We start from the raw sequence: 20,749 nt of genomic DNA, 5'->3' as shown, positions 1-20,749 counted from the left end.
AAACTAGGCATATTTGTGCAGAAAGGAACACTTGTCCTTAGCCTGACCCATTATAAAAGGAACCCCATGAGGCCTCATTATCAGGAGCTCATCCTGGGAACAAACCGCTGCATTCAAATTTACGTCAAAATCCTGCAGTGATCACTGTTTTCTTTATCAATATGCTAATTCTTCTTGTTTAATTTAAACCACCATATTGTACAGCACACAGCATATACATAGGGCCAGATTTATCAAAGGTCAAGGTGAATTTTCGAATTGAAAAAATTCGAATTTCGAGCTATTTTTGTGTACTTCGATAGGGAATAGTCCAAATTTGATTTGAAAATCAAAATTTATCATGCACTGTCTCTTTAAAAATTCGACTTCAACCATTCACCATCTAAAACCCACCGAATTGCTGTTTTAGCCTATGGGGGACCTCCTAGAACCTATTTGGAGTCAATTGGTGGACTTAGAAAAATCAAAGTTTTTTTGGGGGAAAACTTCGAATTGAATCTGATTGAATGTGCTATTCCTTTGATTCATACAATTCGGCCGAACACGGACCTATTCAATCGAAAACTGACCTATTCGACCCAAAAAAACTTACACTTAATTTCGGTTGGTCTTTTTGAATTCGAATTTCGCAGTTTTTTCAATTCGAAATTCGACCCTTGATAAATCTGCCCCATGATGTATATAATTTCACTAAATATGTCAAAGCCAAATATGTTTGCACAGAGCAAGCTATAGAATATAATTACTGTTCTAGGTCCCACAGAGCTTACAATCTAAATGTTGCTGCCTGAGGCTCAAGGTGGTGTGTGATTAACCTAAGGTCAATCAGATATACAGTACCATCTTCAACAGCCAAAATACCTGTTCCTTCAAAAAATCTTTTAAAATTCCAAACACAACTAAGCAGGAACAGCAAAATGTAACTTTGTCAGTGAAATCAGCAACAAAAACACTAACACCACAAAAATGACGCCAACTTTTTTTTTTTGCTGAAAATGAACGGACTGATGTATTTCCTTAAAACAGTACAATCGTTATTGGCTGAGAAAAATACTTACACCCACATTTTTTCCTCCAGTTCTCCCATGAACCATGAGTTCAACTCTTGTACCAATGCTAAACACACGGCAGAATTGCGCCTGAACATAAACAGAATGGCTGAAGTGTTTGGATGAAGCTCTCTCCATATTTATAACATTTATATGTTGTGGCAGCTGTTTCTTCCAGGACACAAAAACCCTTCCAGGGTTAAACATATTAAAGGTGGCATAATTAAAAGTTATTGGGGCAGGTACTGCCTTGCTGGGAGCAGACTAGGGGCAGTCATTAATGTTACACTCCCATTAGGCAAAGCTATAAGGGGAACATTTGTCAGACAACCATTAATATAGTATTTCACGCCTAGTGCACTGATCACAATAATAGTGCTCAGAATGGAACGGCCCATGAAAATGTCACGGTTCCGGACTGTGATATTGTGTATTTCACACAGTTGCCCAAAGCACTGGTGTAATTATTCCCAGAAACACAGTGGGCATATTTATCAAAGAGTGAAGTTAGAGGTCGCCACAGTCCACTAGAATGAAATTCCGCCGCTTTCCATTCATTTACATGGGATTTTTAAAAGAGTATTTATCAATGGGTGAAAGGGAAAGTTCATCCTTTGATAAATATGCCTGTAAAAATCCCATAGAAACGGATGGAGAGTGGCAGAATTTCACACTAGTAGACTGTGGTGATCTGCAACTTCACACTTCAGGGTTGCCAGATTGGCGGTTTTCCAGCCAATTTGGGCTACTAATTTAAAGCCCTGGCTGGTTATAAAAGTACAAACTAGCCATGGTAGGGATTTGGGCTACTTTTTGGGCCTTTGGCTGCTTTGTACTTTGGAAACCAGCCAAAGTTTTTTCTTGCCCAAATGTGCCAAGCATAATTCTTCCAGTGCATGTTGGGTAATGTATTTTTATTTAACAATTTCCCAACTGCCGAGTTTTTTGTAAGACTACAATACCCAGCATGCAATAGGACTGACTTGTGTAGAAGTCGGGAGTTACCGGATTTTGGGCTCTGTACCCCAGACTCCCATCCCTCTTAAGCATTCTCACATTTTCCAGGGGCAGTCAGCATGGCTCAGCGGCATTCATTACACATGTGCCAAGTCACACCATCCCTAATAACTAATACATAATTATTTGGTGTTAATGGGCAGATATATTGGGCTTCTGATTGTGTGTACGTTCTGTGTGTGAGTGACAACAGGTGCAGGTCTGAGGGGGATCTACACGGCTGCCAAATGCCAGGAAGATGCAGCCCAAGGAGCAGTCCATGTGTAATGAGCTGACGTCACAGGCACTGCTTGGCATTCCCATAAGATAGTAACTCATTCCTTGTGTGTGTGACATATCCCTTGTGTGTAACATATCCCTTGTGTGTGACATATTCCTTGTTTGTGACATATTCCTTGTGTGTGTGACATATTCCTTGTGTGTGACAAATTTCTTGTGTGTGACATATCCCTTGTGTGTGACATATCCCTTGTGTGTGACATATCCCTTGTGTGTGACATATTCCTTGTGTGTAAAATATCTCTTGTGTGTGACATATCCCTTGTGTGTAACATATTCCTTGTGTGTGACATATTCCTTGTGTGTGACATATCCCTTGTGTGACATATCCCTTGTGTGTGACATATCCCTTGTGTGTGACATATCCCTTGTGTGTGACATATTCCTTGTGTGTAAAATATCTCTTGTGTGTGACATATCCCTTGTGTGTGACATATCCCTTGTGTGACATATCCCTTGTGTGTGACATATCCCTTGTGTGTGACATATCCCTTGTGTGTGATATATTCCTTGTGTGTAAAATATCTCTTGTGTGTGACATATCCCTTGTGTGTGACATATTTCGTGTGTGTGACATATTCCTTGTGTGTGACATATCCCTTGCGTGTGACATATTCCTTGTGTGTGACATATTCCTTGTGTGTATGATATATCTTGTGTGTGACATATTCCTTGTTTGTGACATATTCCTTGTGTGTGACATATTCCTTGTGTGTGACATATTCCTTGTGTGTATGATATATCTTGTGTGTGACATATTCCTTGTGTGTGACATATTCCTTGTGTGTGACAAATTTCTTGTGTGTGACATATTTCGTGTGTGACATATCCCTTGTGTGTGACATATTCCTTGTGTGTGACATATTTTGTGTGTGACATATCCCTTGTGTGTGACATATTCCTTGTGTGTGACATATTTTGTGTGTGACATATCCCTTGTGTGTGACATATTCCTTGTGTGTGACATATTTTGTGTGTGACATATCCCTTGTGCGTGACATATTCCTTGTGTGTGACATATTTTGTGTGTGACATATCCCTTGTGTGTGACATATCCCTTGTGTGTGAAATATTCCTTGTGTGTGACATATTCCTTGTGTGTGACATATTCCTTGTGTGTGACATATTCCTTGTGTGTGTGACATATTCCTTGTGTGTGACATATTCCTTGTGTGTAAAATATCTCTTGTGTGTGACATATCCCTTGTGTGTGACATATCCCTTGTGTGACATATCCCTTGTGTGTGACATATCCCTTGTGTGTGACATATCCCTTGTGTGTGATATATTCCTTGTGTGTAAAATATCTCTTGTGTGTGACATATCCCTTGTGTGTGACATATTTCGTGTGTGTGACATATTCCTTGTGTGTGACATATCCCTTGCGTGTGACATATTCCTTGTGTGTGACATATTCCTTGTGTGTATGATATATCTTGTGTGTGACATATTCCTTGTTTGTGACATATTCCTTGTGTGTGACATATTCCTTGTGTGTGACATATTCCTTGTGTGTATGATATATCTTGTGTGTGACATATTCCTTGTTTGTGACATATTCCTTGTTTGTGACATATTCCTTGTGTGTGACATATTCCTTGTGTGTGACATATTCCTTGTGTGTGACAAATTTCTTGTGTGTGACATATTTCGTGTGTGACATATCCCTTGTGTGTGACATATTCCTTGTGTGTGACATATTTTGTGTGTGACATATCCCTTGTGTGTGACATATTCCTTGTGTGTGACATATTTTGTGTGTGACATATCCCTTGTGCGTGACATATTCCTTGTGTGTGACATATTTTGTGTGTGACATATTCCTTGTGTGTGACATATCCCTTGTGTGTGACATATTCCTTGTGTGTGACATATTCCTTGTGTGTGTGTGACATACCCCTTGTGTGTGACAAAATTCTTGTGTGTGACATATTTCGTGTGTGACATATTCCTTGTGTGTGTGACATATTCCTTGTGTGTGACATATCCCGTGTGTGACATATTCCTTGTGTGTATGATATTTCTAGTGTGTGACATATTCCTTGTGTGTGTGACATATCCCTTGTGTGTGACATATTCCTTGTGTGTGTGACATATTTCTTGTGTGTGACATATCCCTTGTGTGTGTGACATATTTCGTGTGTGACATATTCCTAGTGTGTGACAGCCCTGCCTCTAGCCCCTCATGCAAAGAACTTCCTAATGAGAGACTAGCGATGGCTTCCCGGGATGCCACAAAGCAGAGAGGACTAAGAGCAGCAGTAGCAGCAGGAGCTCAGTGCACAAGTCACACACTTACTTGTATCCCCGGGGAGAGCGCATCATTCTGCATGGCAGTACAGGGGGGTTAGTCCTTGGGGAGAACCAGGAGCGATGTGAAGAAAGAAAAGTGAGGAAAGTTTCCTACTCCCTCAGTCTGTCAGAGCCTCACCGATGCCTCTTCTCCTCTCTGCCTGGAGCCGAATTAACGCTCCACACTGGCTGGATCCTATCGTTGCACATTCCCACCCCTCCCTGCGCCTAACCCCGCCCCTCCCTGCGCCTAACTCCGCCCCTCCCCCTGCCTCCCTCCCTCGCCTGCCTCTGGCTCAGCACAGAGCTGTTTTGTTTTGGGTTTTTTGTTTTTTTTTAACTAGCAACATACTTTATTGAACGTTTACAAGAGAGAACATGGTAGAAACTAAGTTACAACAACCAATTCTTTCATTGACATATTCTAGTTCCTACAGTACAAAACAGCTTAGCTGCTTATCATTTTCTATTCTATTTAATAGAAATGTTGTACTAAAAAGAAATGCATACATTATCAATGTATCATAATATAATACACAAAAGCCATCAATATCTTGTAAATGATATCCTTATAAACGGGGAGTTCTGATGTCATCAGTTATAAGGTCTTGAGCTGTATTAAATGGGGCAGAGAGTCACGGGAGGAGGGGGTCATTCTTCCACTGTATAGAGCACTGGTAAGGCCCCATCTAGAATATGCCGTACAGTTTTGGTCTCCATCACTCAAACAGGACATTATTGAATTAGAGAGGGTACAGAGAAGGGCAACTAAGCTGGTAAAAGGTATTGAAAATCTTAGCTATGAGGAAAGACTGGCCAAATTGGGGATGTTCACGCTGGAGAAGAGGCGCTTAAGGGGTGATATGATGACTATGTATAAATATATAAGGGGATCATATAATAATCTCTCTAATGCTTTATTTACCAGTAGGTCTTTCCAGTTGACACAAGGTCACCCATTCCGATTAGAAGAAAAGAGGTTCCACCTAAATATTGGGAAGGGGTTTTTTTTACAGTGAGATCTGTGAAGATGTGGAATTCTCTCCCTGAATCAGTTGTACAGGCTGATACATTAGATAGCTTTAAGAAGGGGTTGGATGGCTTTTTAGCAAGTAAGGGAATATAGGGTTATGGGTCATAGCTCATAGTCCAAGTTGATCCTGGGACTAGTCTGATTGCCATTTTGGAGTCAGGAAGATATTTTTCCCCCTCTAAGGCAAATTGGAGAGGCTTCAGATGGGTTTTTTTGCCTACCTCTGGATCAACTGGCAGATAGGTAGTTAATATATATAAAAAAAAAAAAAAGGGTTGAACTCGATGGACATGTGTCTTTTTTCAACCTTACTTACTATGTTACTATGTATGTTACTATAAACGGTGAGTAGTGATGTCATTTCTGTCACATGACTCACTGAAACTTGTGTATTATAATAAATAAAGTATGCCCTGTTGCAAAATATGAGGATATTAAAAGTTACCTCGGAGTTCCATGACCTGTATAAAAACACTTGGCCTTCGACCTCATGTTTTTATATGGTCATGAAACTCCTCGGTAACTTATAATATCCTTATAATTTACAAGAGGGGGTACTTTATAATTTTAACCTTTCAGTGTGTCTGTCTGTGGGTCAGTCATATTGTGAGTGTGTGTAACCCCTGTGGGTAGGGTTGCAACCTTTTCTGGAAAAAAAATACTGACCTTCCTATATATTTATCTTTTTTCCCTATTAATAACATTGGGATCAACCAAGCTTTCTTGGTTTCCACTGATGGGTTACCATTGAGGGGGGCACATGGCTCATATCTGTTGCTTTTGAATCTGAGCTGAATGCTGAGGATCAATTGCAAACTCACTGAACTGTTATGTCCCATGTGGCCCCCCTTAAAGTCGCGAGTTAGAGAGCTGCAAAGCAGGAAGTAGTGTTCTGGCTATTATGTGAGACATCCAGTCACTCCAGCCTTTATACATTACATTTTTGCCTAACTAACTATATTGAAATTTTTTTTATTTTGCACAGCCTATCTATTTACCCAGTTTTTGTTTTTACACTGAACTGTTCCTTTAAGGCTTGACTGCATGGCCTGACAAACTGGCCATAAATGTAGACTCTGATTTTGCCAAGTAAGCAGGGTGGTCACAGTTCTATCAAGCGCCCATGGGCAGTAATTCCAAGTGAAGTAAAAGTGGACACACCAGGGTTTATTCTTGAGTTATCTGAATAATAATGAAGCCTGCAGGGTGGGGTTTCCACTTCCATATTATGCAGCTTGAATGTCTGAATGGCATTTACTGATCACATAATTACCTATATAGCCCAGTGCCATCCTAGCCCAGGTTGTACGGTGACTCCAAACATCTTTTCAAAGGGGTCAGTGGTGAGCCCAAACAAAAGCAACTTGGCTGACCATTAATAATGTATGTGCAAGTCCGACTCCCGCTAGTCCCACTCCCAAAATGGATGGCCTGGAGCTTCTTTGTGTGTGTGAAGCTTGACAGGCTGGTCGTCTCTTGATCCTAATGGTGCTTACATCCAAGGTTCTGCCATGTTATCTTTGGATGTATGGTCAGAAACAAGACTGAATAGTGCAAAGGCAAATAAAAGAACATAAAAACAAAATGCATATCTCAAAATTATAAAGTAAATAGATCTTGTACAGTTAGAAAAATCATAGATACAAAGATGGTGCAGGTATGGGACCTGTTATCCAGAATGCTCGGGACCTGGGGTTTTCCAGATAATGGATCTTTCCGTAATTTGGGTCTTCATGCCTTAAATCTACTAGAAATTCATTTAAACATTAAATAAACCCAATAGGCTTGTTTTGCTTCCAATAAGGATTAATTATATCTTAAATTGGATCAAGTACAAGCTACTGTTTTATTATTACAGAGAAAAAGGAAATAATTTTTAAAAATTTGGATTATTTGGATAAAATGGAGTCTATGTGCGACAGCCATTCCGTAATTCGGAGCTTTCTGGATATTGGGTTTTCCGGATCCTATACCTGTATTGCAAACAAGGAAGTATCTTTATCCAAATGTATATAAAACATACATTACATCTTAGTTACATGATATACAAGTTAATTACAGTTTTCACAAGAATAGTATGGATATGAAAGCAGAAACTCTCAAATTATTACATGGTACATTCACTTTTAAATTATTGCAAGTAAATCTTGTTCTGCAATTTTATTCATTACATTTAGGACTTACCAGACCCCAGAGATGCTTTGTGTTTTTCCTTTGTATTTATAGTTAATTGCATGTGTTAGGAATTAGGATCATGTTCCATACACAAAGGAATTATCCATAGATAACCTTCCACAAGCCCAGTTGTTTAAGCTTCTTTCTTAGGGTGATTTCATAATGTTTGATATCCACACTATATTATTGATTAGTTCATACAGCTTAATAACACCCAGGTGGGATAGGTGTAATCAAACCAATACAACTTGATAGTAACACTATGTTAACGCAGGATAACAAGAACCACACGCATCTACACACAAACACAAAAGCAAATGTGGACTAATACTTGCTGTGTAGTTACAGAGTTAAAAAACCCCAATAATAGTCAAACAAACGCAAATTGTCAAAAGGATGATTCTTATCTACACTGAGTAATGAGGCATGTAATGAGAGAAAGAATGAATAGGCACCTGTTCTTAGTTGCACTGATTTCATGCAAAACTCTTCCATGCTTGAGGCAGACCCCAGGCAGGAAACTGATAAGATAAATCAGAGGTGAAGTGCCCAGTAAAGCAAAACAATTCAGTGATGGTAAAGCTTGTTATTCCCTAATATATGCACAGTACTTGTTTATGTCCTATAACATTTTGAACTGGGGCTGTTTTAATTTTCCTGTCTGCATCAAGGACTTAATATTTTTCTCATGTGTCAATATTATCCTCAAAATGTTTATTTTGCTCCAGGCAACATACTTCTTATTTTATTCTGTTTTACAGCTACCCCATAGAGTGTCTTATGGAGTAAGGCAAGATAAAAGGAGCACTTTAAGGGCTCTTACACATGAGCGTTCCGACCTGCGCTCCGTTTTTTGGCGTTCAGCCGCAGGGGAGCGCAGGAATAGACGCAAGTCATTATTTGAAATGGGGCTGTACTCACTCAGGCGCGTGTAGGCGCCGAACGCAGGAAAAATGCAGCATGTTGCGTCTGAACCTGCGTTCGGCGCCTACACGCGCCTGAGTGAGTACAGCCCCATTTCAAATAATGACTTGCGTCTATTCCTGCGCTCCCCTGCGGCTGAACGCCAAAAAACGGAACGCAGGGGAGCGCAGGTCGGAACGCTCATGTGTAAGAGCCCTTATATAACTTATCTGTTAATAAGATTTCTAACATCAGTATTTTGTTAACACCCTGGCACAGGTGCAGTGTCAGTAGTCAGCAAATTTTGGGGTAATATCATAGAAAAATGCTCCATTCCAGCATTGGACTGACTTGTCTGAGTACCAGAGGATCTCCCAATGGGCCCAAACCCTAGTGGGCCCCATTCTGTAAAAAGTACAATTAGCTCTTTATTTTTTTCCCACCACAAGCCTTCATAACCTCTATACTATTTATTATTGTCTAGAATAGGACCTTGATTTGAGGGTCTCTTTCTATCTATCATCTATCTGTCTGTCTGTCTGTCTATCAAACTGTACTGAACTAAATTTGCACTTCTTGATCTTTAAAGTGGTTGACCTTTACGTTAACTTCTAGTATGATATAGAATGGCTAATCAAGAAGCCAACTGGCCTTCATTTTTATTGTTTTTAATTATTTGGCCACTTCCTCTGACTTTCCAGTTATCAAATAGGAGTCACTGACCCCATCTAAAAAACAAATGCTTTGTAACAGTGGCGTAACTACCGGGGGTGCAATTGGGCCAGGGCCCGCACCCCGCAGGGCCCCCCGGCAGTCACACGCCCACTGGAGTCGGCTGCAGCCGCACGGACGAGGGTGGGGGCGGGGCCCGGCTGCACGGTCCGCACCAGGGCCCGCCCCCACCTAGTTCCGTCACTGCTCTGTAAGGCTACAAATGTATTGTTATTGCTACATTTTCTTATTCATTTTAGTCCCCCTCCTATTCATATTCCTGTCTCTTATTCAAATCAGTGCAAGGTTGCTAGAGCTAATTTGGTCCCTAGCAACCAGATTGCTGAAACTGCAAGTTTGAATGCTGCTAGATAAAAAGCTAAATAACTCAAAAAACCACAAATAATAAAAAAAAGGTGGCAACCCTAATCACAAGTAATTCCAGGGCACCCTGGACTCATTCAGAGCTTAAATAATGACTAATGTTTCAGAGCAACAAAGTTCCCCTTCCTCATATCCTGCATGACCAGGAAAATGGCTATTCTTGTCCAATGAGCACTGGGTGTACATTTTTGCATATTAGGTCTATACTGTTAGCAACATGAATTGGTGCTTTTATCCTCACATTTTTGCCAGTAACCTACTCACTTTGACTGTAAGCTCTTTAGGGCAGGCACATTGCACAAAAGCACCTACACTGCAATAGAACTGTGCTCCTACTATTTTATCATTTACTTGCACTATTTTTAGTAATTACTTCCTTGTTATTGTTATACATGATTTCACAGAATATTTTGCACTATGCGACTGATGAAAAGCCGCCAGCCTGTGTGGAGCTATATTAAGCAGATTTCGATATAAAAATGCCAACATTCCACACCAATATTTGCTCGGTGTAGCTCCACAAGGGTCAATACTGTGCCTGTCAACAGGGCTACACGAAAGAACAGATGACAGTGGATCTGCTTTCCTCTACCTGTGTACAAAAGGCAGGCTGAGGAAAGTGGATGATCAATTTACTGTGTCCCTACCTTGAGAAAAAGCATGCAAATAAAATGGCCCCAATGTTTTACAGATCTAATCTTTTTTTTTTTTTTCTTAATTTTTAAAAAGTTATGTCTACAGGTGGGTTACCTTGATTTATGACATAAAAAGTATATGGTAGCTTGTAAATACTTCAAGCACTCCCAAATATTGACCACTACATCAAAGGAACGATTTGAGGTTAAAATCAAGTGGACACTTATTTTATGAGATAACACTGAGTAATAGTCTGACCTCGGCCAAAAGCTTTTGGTGAATGACCTTAATTGGTTTCTGTGCTGTGAAGTTTGAGATGCTGTTTCAGCCCTTTATTCATCCCATGTAGCCTAAGGGCAATGTATTTATGCCTCAGTCACACGTGATTTAGTAATTACAGGCTACATTAAGGGCTCTTACACACGGGCGTTCCGACCTGCGCTCCCCTGCGTTCCGTTTTTTGGCGTTCAGCCGCAGGGGAGCGCAGGAATAGACGCAAGTCATTATTTGAAATGGGGCTGTACTCACTCAGGCGTGAAGGCGCCGAACGCAGGTTCAGACGCAACATGCTGCATTTTTCCTGCGTTCGGCGCCTACACGCGCCTGAGTGAGTACAGCCCCATTTCAAATAATGACTTGCGTCTATTCCTGCGCTCCCCTGCGGCTGAACGCCAAAAAACGGAACGCAGGGGAGCGCAGGTCGGAACGCCCGTGTGTAAGAGCCCTTAGGCTCTTCTTGTGATGCAGATTATCACTTGAAACCTGTACATATTGTTAGTGTGTGTCATGGTTCATAAGGATTAATCCAGCATAAGATATACATATGTGTATATATAAAGAAATTACATACACTGTCTATGAGAAAGGACTTCAGTTCCTTAAAGGGAAACCAGCAGCATAGTTATTTCAGCATTATTTCAGCTTTAGCTGTCAATGTTTTTAACCTATTACCCCTAGTATTGTTTTCGTCCAACATTGACAGTGTGTCTCTCCAGGTTACTACCCTGTCGAATTCTCCATTTAACATGGAACAAATTTAATGCAAAGAAGCCAGGGGCAATGCTAGGGCTAAAAACAAACAGAGTTTCAAGCATAGAGCCTTAGTTCTCAAAAACCTTTTGCTATTGTTTTCGCTTTTTTTCTCCAATTGCTCTGGGCTTTATACAGTGTGTATATATAGTAGTATATATATAGTTTCAGCCTTCAAACTGAAACCAATGTTCAACACACACTGAATACAGTGAGTGCTGAGCCTCTCGTTACTATATATGTGTGTGCTGTTAATAAACCTTAGCTAAAATAAGCAATACGTCTCCAAAACTGAAAGGAGAGCATATTTTTCTCAGGGGGTTAGTGCATAAAATATTTTTTTGCACTTTTCCATTTAACTTTATTTTCCCATTAGGTACTAGGGTCACTAAACAAGCTGCGTGAGAGCAGAGCAGCCCACACATGTCCTGTAATTGCTCAGCCCTGGCAAATAATCAAAGGTAAACTTACTCACGAGCGTTTTTACCTGCGCTCCCCTGCGTTCCGTTTTTCTGCGTTCAGCCGCAGGGGAGCGCAGGAATAGACGCATTACATTTTTTCCAATGGGGCTGTACTCACACAGGCGCGTGTAGGCGCCAAACACAGGTTGAGACGCAACATCCTGCATTTTTCATGCGTTCGGCGCCTACACGCGCCTGTTTGAGTACAGCCCCATTGGAAAAAATGTAATGCGTCTATTCCCGCGCTCCCCTGCGGCTGAACGCAGAAAAACAGAACGCAGGGGAGCGCAGGTAAAAACGCTTGTGAGTAAGAGCCCTGAGAGTAGTTTATTACAAGTACACTTATACATAATTAGGGTGAGAAATCCCAAACAAAAATTACAAAAAAGAGGAGGGCATTATTAGCTCAATTATTATTAGCTCAATTAGGCAGGGAATACATTAGCTGTAACTCAAGTTCTTTGCGTCGCAACTTACCTTACCACGGACCCGTCAGTAATAATAATTGAGCTAATAATGCGCTCCTCCTTTTTGTAATTTTAATCGTTTGGGATTTCTCACCCATGGTTTATTTTAACTAATACAAATAAAGGTTAAGTTTTACCTCCTGTCATGGGACTCACTGAATAATAAATGGGGTGGTGCAATTTGGGGGTCATTCTTTTTTCTCTTTTGAACATTTATTATTAACCCTTGACCCTGAACACCATTTTTGTGCTTTCCTGTTTGGTGGAAGGTGCTTCATACTCCATTCTCTGTATATTACTTATACATAATTAGTATAAAAATGCATTTCTGGTTCCTCATATTAGTGAGGGGAGAATTTTGAAATTCGCGAAATGTCGAAAAATGCGCAGAACGCGAATTTTGACAGCACATTAAAGTCAATGGGCGCCTTTAATTGTCGCGGAAATTCTTGCAGTTGACTTTTTCATACCTCAATAAAATGAAACATCAGAGCATATTAGAAAGCCAATGAAAAGTAGTTCAAATGTATTTAAGGGTGGGAGAATGAGTTCTGGTAAACTTGTTGTTTGCCTGGTGCCACCAGCAAGGAACTCTTGTGAGGAACGATCCCATAGTCCAGATGTGACATTTAGAAACTCAGAACAAATAAACCCTTCATGTAAAGCTATGGAGGCCATGCATTTCTAATCTGATGCTGTCAGGCATATTGTAATGTTTTTAATTTTTATTTAGAAAATATTATGCATAATTCCCATTAATTGGCTTCTTTAAACTCTTAGCCTTAAAAAATAAAAAAGAACGTCATTTTATGTTATGTTCGCACGGTATACATAAACATGCAGGAACACGTTTCGTTAGGGTATTGCTGTTAGAATATGACAGTCATGGAAAATATAGTGGGATATGGGGACAGGAGCTGATTGATTTGAACAGAACCACATTTTAAACATCTTGTTAGAAATGGAAATATTTGACAAAGTCAGCTGAGTGCATATAGTTGTGAAATAGTCATGACTTATGGCACCAGGTATGTACATATTTGTGAATGGTTCCAAACTATTTTTTTATTTTAAATAAGCTTTTTGTTAACTATATTTTTCTTATACTGCTTGTGAATTTAAAACACTAACTAAAGGTGATGAAAACATTATAGTCCCTTAGCAAATAGATTATTGTTTAAATTCTTGTAGTTTACTGATATTGATATAATACGGTAATATTTGCACTACTATATATATGTATAGAATACACTGTTTCAATGCATGAGGCAGCCACTGAACAAAGTTCCAGGGATTAGAACAGATGATTTTCCACTAGTAATGCTATATACATTTAGAAATACATACATCTATAAACTGGAGGCACCATAACTGCAGGTGTCTATAAGTCATAGCCTATGACTAAGTGCCCCTATGGCACGAAACGCATAAGGCCCCTGTTGTGATGTTTTTGCTCTAATAAAAATACTTTTTTACTACATCTATTTTTGGAGTGTGATCAGGTTTGTGCCAGCCCATCACTATTTATTATTGCCACTTATATGACAGTGTCACATACTGTAACCTACAGTACTTTAATTAACCTCTGAATTGTGTTGTAAGTTACCCTCCCATTTAGCCCTATGGGGTAGGGTCCTCCATCCTTTTGTCTCCTTGACAACGAGCACTTAATCTGTATGGTAATTATATTTTATATTTATGTGAATTGTATTTCTAATAATGCACTTTTTACTTTTTAATGCAGTGAACCCTTGTTTGTTACTATTAATTTATTGTTTTGCTCTTCAGTGCTTTGCCCTCAAGCAGGGGCGTATTTATATTAAGGCACCTCAGGTGCCTATAAATTTATTGTTTAAATTAAAAAAAAAATCACCCAGCCTCTTCGACAGATTTCCATAGGAAATCCGGAGAAAGAGCTGAGGGGTGAGGAGTATGGAGCCAGGCTGGTTGGCGGAAGTGACATCATGCAAACACGTCACGCGCATCACGTAGGGGCCGTGTTTAGGTCCGATGCCTAGGGCAGCAGCGGACCTAAATACAGTCCTGCCCTCAAGGAGCACTATACAATTAAAAATATACATACAACTGTAAGAGTGAATAGATTATTGAAGAGTACTGCAATGTACACTCTATATGTGTCAATTAGTGATGGACGAATTTGTCCAGTTTTGCTTTGCCACTAAATATGCAAATTTCCAGTGAAATTCGCGAAACGGGCAAAAAATTCACGAATTGCAAAGTTGACGCCGGTGCCCATTAAAGTCAATGGGTGTCCGTTAATCACCGCCGATGACGAATTTTCGCAGGCAAATTCACGGATTTATTTGGCGGCACAGATTCACGGAGATTCAATGCGAATTCGCGCCTGGTGAATAAATTCGCCCATCACCAGTGTCAATGCTTGATACGGATGTCCTATTATCTTTGTTTTGAAAAGCATGCTTTGAATATTATTTCACACTGTGTTACAGTACCTCTATAGGGCAAAAGGTTTGGGTTTTTTGCCTTCAACGTTTGATTAGTTCCTCCTTTATATCGTAGTGGTATTACAGAGAAATACATTGTTATACATAGTTTAAAAAGTTATGCAGAATATAACCATTCTATAATCAAATTACTACCATTCAGTCACACAGATAGGGCACTAGTAGCAGGTATTAGAGATATGTACACTAGTTAGTAGTGATTGCCAGACCTTGAAACAACTAGATGCCAATTGCAGCTAACATTTTCAACTCGGTTCCATTGCACATTATTTGCATACTTTGGCTTCAAGCCTCATATCGACGTTCAGATCATTTTCCAAAGAGTTTGATGAATGGTTTACAATAAACATGGAATGCAATGGCCTTATTAACCTCATTTCTCATTCCGTGTAATTGGCAAATAGACTGAACCATTTAATTAAAAGTAATTGCTGATTTCATGATTTAAGTCAATTTCGTTTTCAGAAGTAATGGACACTTACATTAGAAAGTCGTTCGAAATTATAGTTATGAGGCATTATTTTGTATTTGATTATTTGGTTGAGGAAATAGGGCAGGATAAAAATCTAAATTTGTAGCAATCCCTCGGCTACTAGGTGATTTTGTGGTTCCATAGTATTCCCTAAAGTTATGAAGGGATATTACATTTTATTTTACCCATGCAGAAGTATTTTTTGATTGTAAGTGATTTTGAGTATTGAAAAACAAGTGAGAGAATGTAAGGGACATTGATGGGTAGATTTAAAAATGTATAAATGATGCAACCTTATCCATCTTGAATTAGTATCAACCTATCAATTATTATTTTTGTTCTTATTATTATCATCATCACACATTTATAAAGCTATGAATCTATTATTTATACACACACATCTGTATAATAGCAGATGTGTCCACAGACACTAAATAAATAAGAAATATATAAAGGAAGAGTATTGCATTAAAAAGCAATATCTTTTTATTGGGCTAACACTCAGTTTCCCTAGACTTTCTAAAACTTATGAAAAAGTTATAGATGTGGAAGAAACTTGGAAATGACACAAAGTTCTTTCCAGTGAAGTGAAAGCTTGTTTATGGGCCCTAACTATTTATTTAAATGTATTTAAATGTAATTTAATTTAATTAAATTCTTCGAACAACATTACTGGGGCAATATACAGTAATATAAATATAGGATTGATTATCAGACTTCTGGATAACGGGTTTGTGCTGTAATTTTGATCACCATACCAAATTACACTTTCATTCAAAGAGTGGTGCTGCTCATAATTTTTGCAAAGGCATTGAAGTTGTGATTCACAAATTTTAGTAAGTGGAAACCTCCCTGGAAGTAGAGGGAAAATGTTCTACATTATGGGGCAAATTTAATTATGGTCGAATATCGAGGGTTAATTAACCCTCGATATTCGACTGCCGAATGTAAATCCTTCAACTTCGATTTACCGTAAATAGTTTGATCGAACGATCGAACGGAAAATCGTATGACTGAACCATTAAATCCTTTGAAACGTTCGATTCGAAGGATTTTAATCCATCGATCGAACGATTCTTCTTCAACCAAAAAATAGTTAGAAAGCCTATGGGGACCTTACCCATAGGCTAACATGGCACCTCGGTAGGTTTTAGGTGGCGAACTAGGGGGTCGAAGTTTTTTTTAAAGAGACAGTACTTCGACTGGTTGAATAGTCGAACGATTTTTAGTTCGAATCGTTCGATTCGAAGTCGTAGTTGAAGGTCGAAGTAGCCAAAAAAAACATTTGAAATTCGAAGTTTCTTTTATTCTATTCCTTCACTCGAGCTAAGTAAATGGGCCCCTATATGTTCCATACACAGGACCTCAGCTCAAAGTTATTTCAGAAAGTGGATACGAGTATGTCTTTTATTAATTCTATGCTCTTGGGTGGGCGATTGTAGTTACAGCAAGGAAAATATTGCATGAATGCACCAGGTTTCTTAAACGTCACATTAATAAGAACATCACTTGAAAAACTAATTAAAAAAAAGCCAAAATATAAAAAATTTTCTTGTAAGTTTCTTACTATTTAGAGCTAGAAAACTATTTGCAATCCATGCATTAGAGAAGTAGCCACTATTTGTTACAGAAAGAGTAAACCAGGCAAATAACCAAAGTAACAGAAGCAGAGCCACCAGACAGGCTTCAAAACACACATACATTTGCAGTAGAACTTAATACAGTGTATTAAAGTTAAAGGGCAAGTCAACCCCAAAACAAAATTTGCCTAACACATAGGAAGGTTGTGGCACACCCAAGGACAATAGATAAGACAGAGTATGGCACACCTAAGGAGAATAGGGCAGGCATAGTTTAGCACACCCATTGAGCATAGTGAAGACAGAGTATGGCACACACAGGGAGTATAGGGCAGACAGAGTATGGCACACACAGGGAGCATGGGATAGGCAGAGTATGGCACACACATAGGAGCATATTGCAGGTAGAGTATGGAACACATAAAACAGGGAGCATAATACCAGCAGAGTATGGCACACGCAGGCAGAGTATGGCACACATAGGGAGCACAGGCAGAACAGAGCAGGAGACAGGGAAACCTATCAGTACCACTCTAAGATGTACTACATACAGTGACACAGTTCTGGTGCCCCTCCAGCAGTTTGCATGAGTGTGGACAGGTGAACAACATGGGCAGTTTCAGTCTGGGTCAAGTATGAACATTACAGGGCTTTTAGTTTTTTTTTCCCTTATGTTTAGCTGTGGTATGCAATGCAATTAAATTACATGTATCTGTTGGCAGTTTACAGCCACAAGATTTTCAGTCAGGGTATTGCTCAGATTGACAGGGAATTGTTTTCCCTTTCTGCAGTGTGTTTGGGTCACAGGATTTTACAGCATTATTTTGATATATGATATTACACATTTCCCTTTTTCTAGGCTTCTAGCTATATAGGTTACTACAAAATCCCCATTTCACCTGTGGGCAACTGATACACAACCCGTAAGCTTTATTCGTACAGGGTGTAAAATAAATAAGATGCACATAAGAAAATTGTCCATTCACATGATTAATAAATTATTAATCAAATGAAAAGTAAATTTTTTCATCACATTCAAATTATTATGTAACAGAATATCAAAGACTTAATTAAATCTAACATAATACTTCCACATGCTAAAATATTACAGATGCTGCATTGCAAGCAGCTCAGCAGATGCAAGTGAAACTTTGTCTTTGAAATATGATCTTGGGTTCCACTCCATAAATCAAAGCCATAAATAATTTATCTGGAAACAAAAGTTCAGAATCAGATATCAAAGTGAACAAAATGGCTCATTGGTTTTAAATTCCTAATAACAGTACTACATCACTAATATACACCACTACTCAAATGGGCAAAAAAATTCAGATTATGAAGTTTCAAATGTACAAGCCCTAATATTTATATTGATGTAATACACAGGTAATAAGAAAATGTTAAAAGTGTTACTTGTCTAAACACTATAATCTATTCTAGCCCCTAGGGAGGCACTTCTGGTTTGCAGCAGCAATGGACAATGGAGGTCTCTTGTTTAATTTAATTATCAGTATTTTAATGCATACAACTAGGTTAATAAATGAGCATAAGTGTGGGAAAAGAAGGATCTTGAACTATATGATTATTTAGCATATTTTTAAAGTAAAAATTTGTTTTTCTAAAAAAGAAAATATTGTTTTCTTCTGGCACCATTTTTGTTTGTAAGTGCCAGATGGAGCGTGGAAGTCTTTGCTCCCCATTGCATGTAAACTTTCTTTATTCGTCATGTTCTGCTGTTGCAAGGAAAGCCAATTACACATTTCACTCTGTGTTCAACGTAACATTGAAAGGAAAACCCTTTCTGTTTTTTCCTGTATCTTGGTCTTTATTGTATGTTTAGTCTACTAACCAGATCCTCTTTTTCCAAAAAGTAAACAAAACAATATGAAATGTCAGTGCTAGTTATCTTATCAAAAAGCCCACCATGATCCTAATACCAAAGTATACATGACTTTTTACATTGTATTTTCACTCTGAAATGGACACAATAACTTCTTGAAAAATTTATAAGGACCATTACTTAAAATATGAAAGAATATTGATATTAAAGAGGTAGTTCACATTTAACTTCATTTTTGGCATGATGTAGACAATGGTATTTTGAGGCAGTTAGCAATTAGTCTTCAGTGTTTTTTGTAGTTTTTTAATTATTTATCTTTTTGTTCAGCAGCTCTCCAGATTGGAATTTGAGCAGTTACATGGTTGCTAGGGCCCAATTTACAATAGCAGCCATTCAGTGGCTTGATAAGAGACTGAAATATGAGCAGACTGAATAGTAAAATAAGTATTATTTTATTATTATTAACATGTATTTATAGAGCGCCAACATATTGCGCAGTGCTGTAGAGTAAATGTGTTTATACAACTAAATCATATGAATTACATACATAGAACATATGGAGTTACATACATCACAACCAATACAGCTACAAAAGGTGAGGAAGGCCCTTTGCTTACAATCTAAAGGGAAGGGAATAAGACACAAGGTATGGGAGTGGGCAAGATCAGAATTAAGTGGGCAAGAGATGTGGTATTGTATGTGGTATTGCATTTGGTAGTTACGCAGAGTGAGGGTAGGCTTCTCTAAATAAGTTAGTTTTAAGAGATTTCTTGAAAGCAGAAAGGTTGGAAGAGAGTTGGACAGACCGTGGGAGAGAATTCCAGAGAAGGGGTGCAGCCCTTGCAAAGTCTGGAATGCAAGCATGTGAGGAGGGAATGAGAGAAGAGTTGAGTATCAGGTCAGTAGAGGATCGTAGTAAAAGGTTAGATGAGATGAGTTCAGAGATGTAGGGAGGGGCAGAGTTATGAATTGCTTTGAATGTCAGGGTCATTAATTTGAATTTAATTCTGCAAGGTAGCGGAAGCCAGTGTAGGGATTGGCAGAGTGGCATGGCAGAGCGGTTGCTGAGGTGTATAAGCCTGGCGCAGTGTTCATTATGGACTGGAGAGGTGACAGTCTCTGGTGGGGAAGACCAATTAAAAGAGAGTTACAGTAGTCTAGACGTGATATGACGAGAGAGTGAATAAGAATTTTGACGGCATCTTGGGTGATAAATGATTGTAATTTGTATATGTTCCTTAGGTGGAAATCCCTTTGTAAAATGTATAATGAAGCAAATTCTTAATGAATCAGATGCAATTTGAGCGTAGGACTGGCCAGATATGGGATGACTTTGACGTAGTTGGCCAGCTTAAATATATTGCAATATATGGACAAACAATCCCTGTTTTGTTTAAAGGGTAAGGCATTTTTCAGTAGCAGTATGCACAAAATGTCTCTGTCTTAAATATATTGATAATGGGTTGAGTGCAGAGGACTCTTGTATTTGTCTTTAAGTATTTTGTGGTCACAGCCTCATTGCACCCCCGCCTAATGGTTTTAAAATTAATGGTGAGCACAACTTTCCCTTGTTTGCCTTAGGTGGAAGTGACATGATAAGTAGTAAAAAGTAGCAATGCAAATAAAATTGTAGGCTCACAGAGCAATAGTTGTGGCTGCTGGGACCAGGGACATTTGCAAGCTTAAAAGAGGTAAAAAAGGAAGTCAAATAATTCACTATAACCATAGAAAATAAAAAATGAAGACCAAATAAAAAGTTGTTAAGAATAGGCCATTCTATAACATAATAAAAGTTAACCCAAAGGTGAACTACCTATTTAAGATATCACAGCAAGATAAGAATAATAACACCACCGGCTTTATAAAATAAAAGAACCCAGTATATCCGATACGATTGCAGAAGTCAATATAAAAAATGCTCATCTCCTCTGTCAT

The 20,749-nt window shown here is 38.8% G+C and overlaps 1 protein-coding gene across 3 annotated transcripts in view; it reads right to left on the bottom strand.

The window, feature by feature from the left end:
- Window positions 1-20,749, bottom strand: part of frmd6.S (FERM domain containing 6 S homeolog) — a 115,647-nt gene that overhangs the window by 57,702 nt on the left and 37,196 nt on the right. Inside the window, exon 1 of one of the 3 annotated variants that reach the window (XM_041574718.1) lies at window positions 7,855-7,989. The exons of 1 other annotated variant lie outside the window; for it this stretch is intronic. The gene's annotated coding sequence lies outside the window, so the exon portion shown is untranslated. Of the gene's footprint in view, window positions 1-4,644; window positions 4,838-7,854; window positions 7,990-20,749 lie in introns of those variants that run through there. One more of the 3 variants, XM_018232346.2, reaches the window with a different exon arrangement.

This window comes from Xenopus laevis, chromosome 8S (assembly GCF_017654675.1).
Source record: "Xenopus laevis strain J_2021 chromosome 8S, Xenopus_laevis_v10.1, whole genome shotgun sequence".
NCBI classification, from domain to species: Eukaryota; Metazoa; Chordata; class Amphibia; order Anura; family Pipidae; genus Xenopus; species Xenopus laevis.
This window is presented reverse-complemented; position numbering and strand designations above follow the sequence as displayed.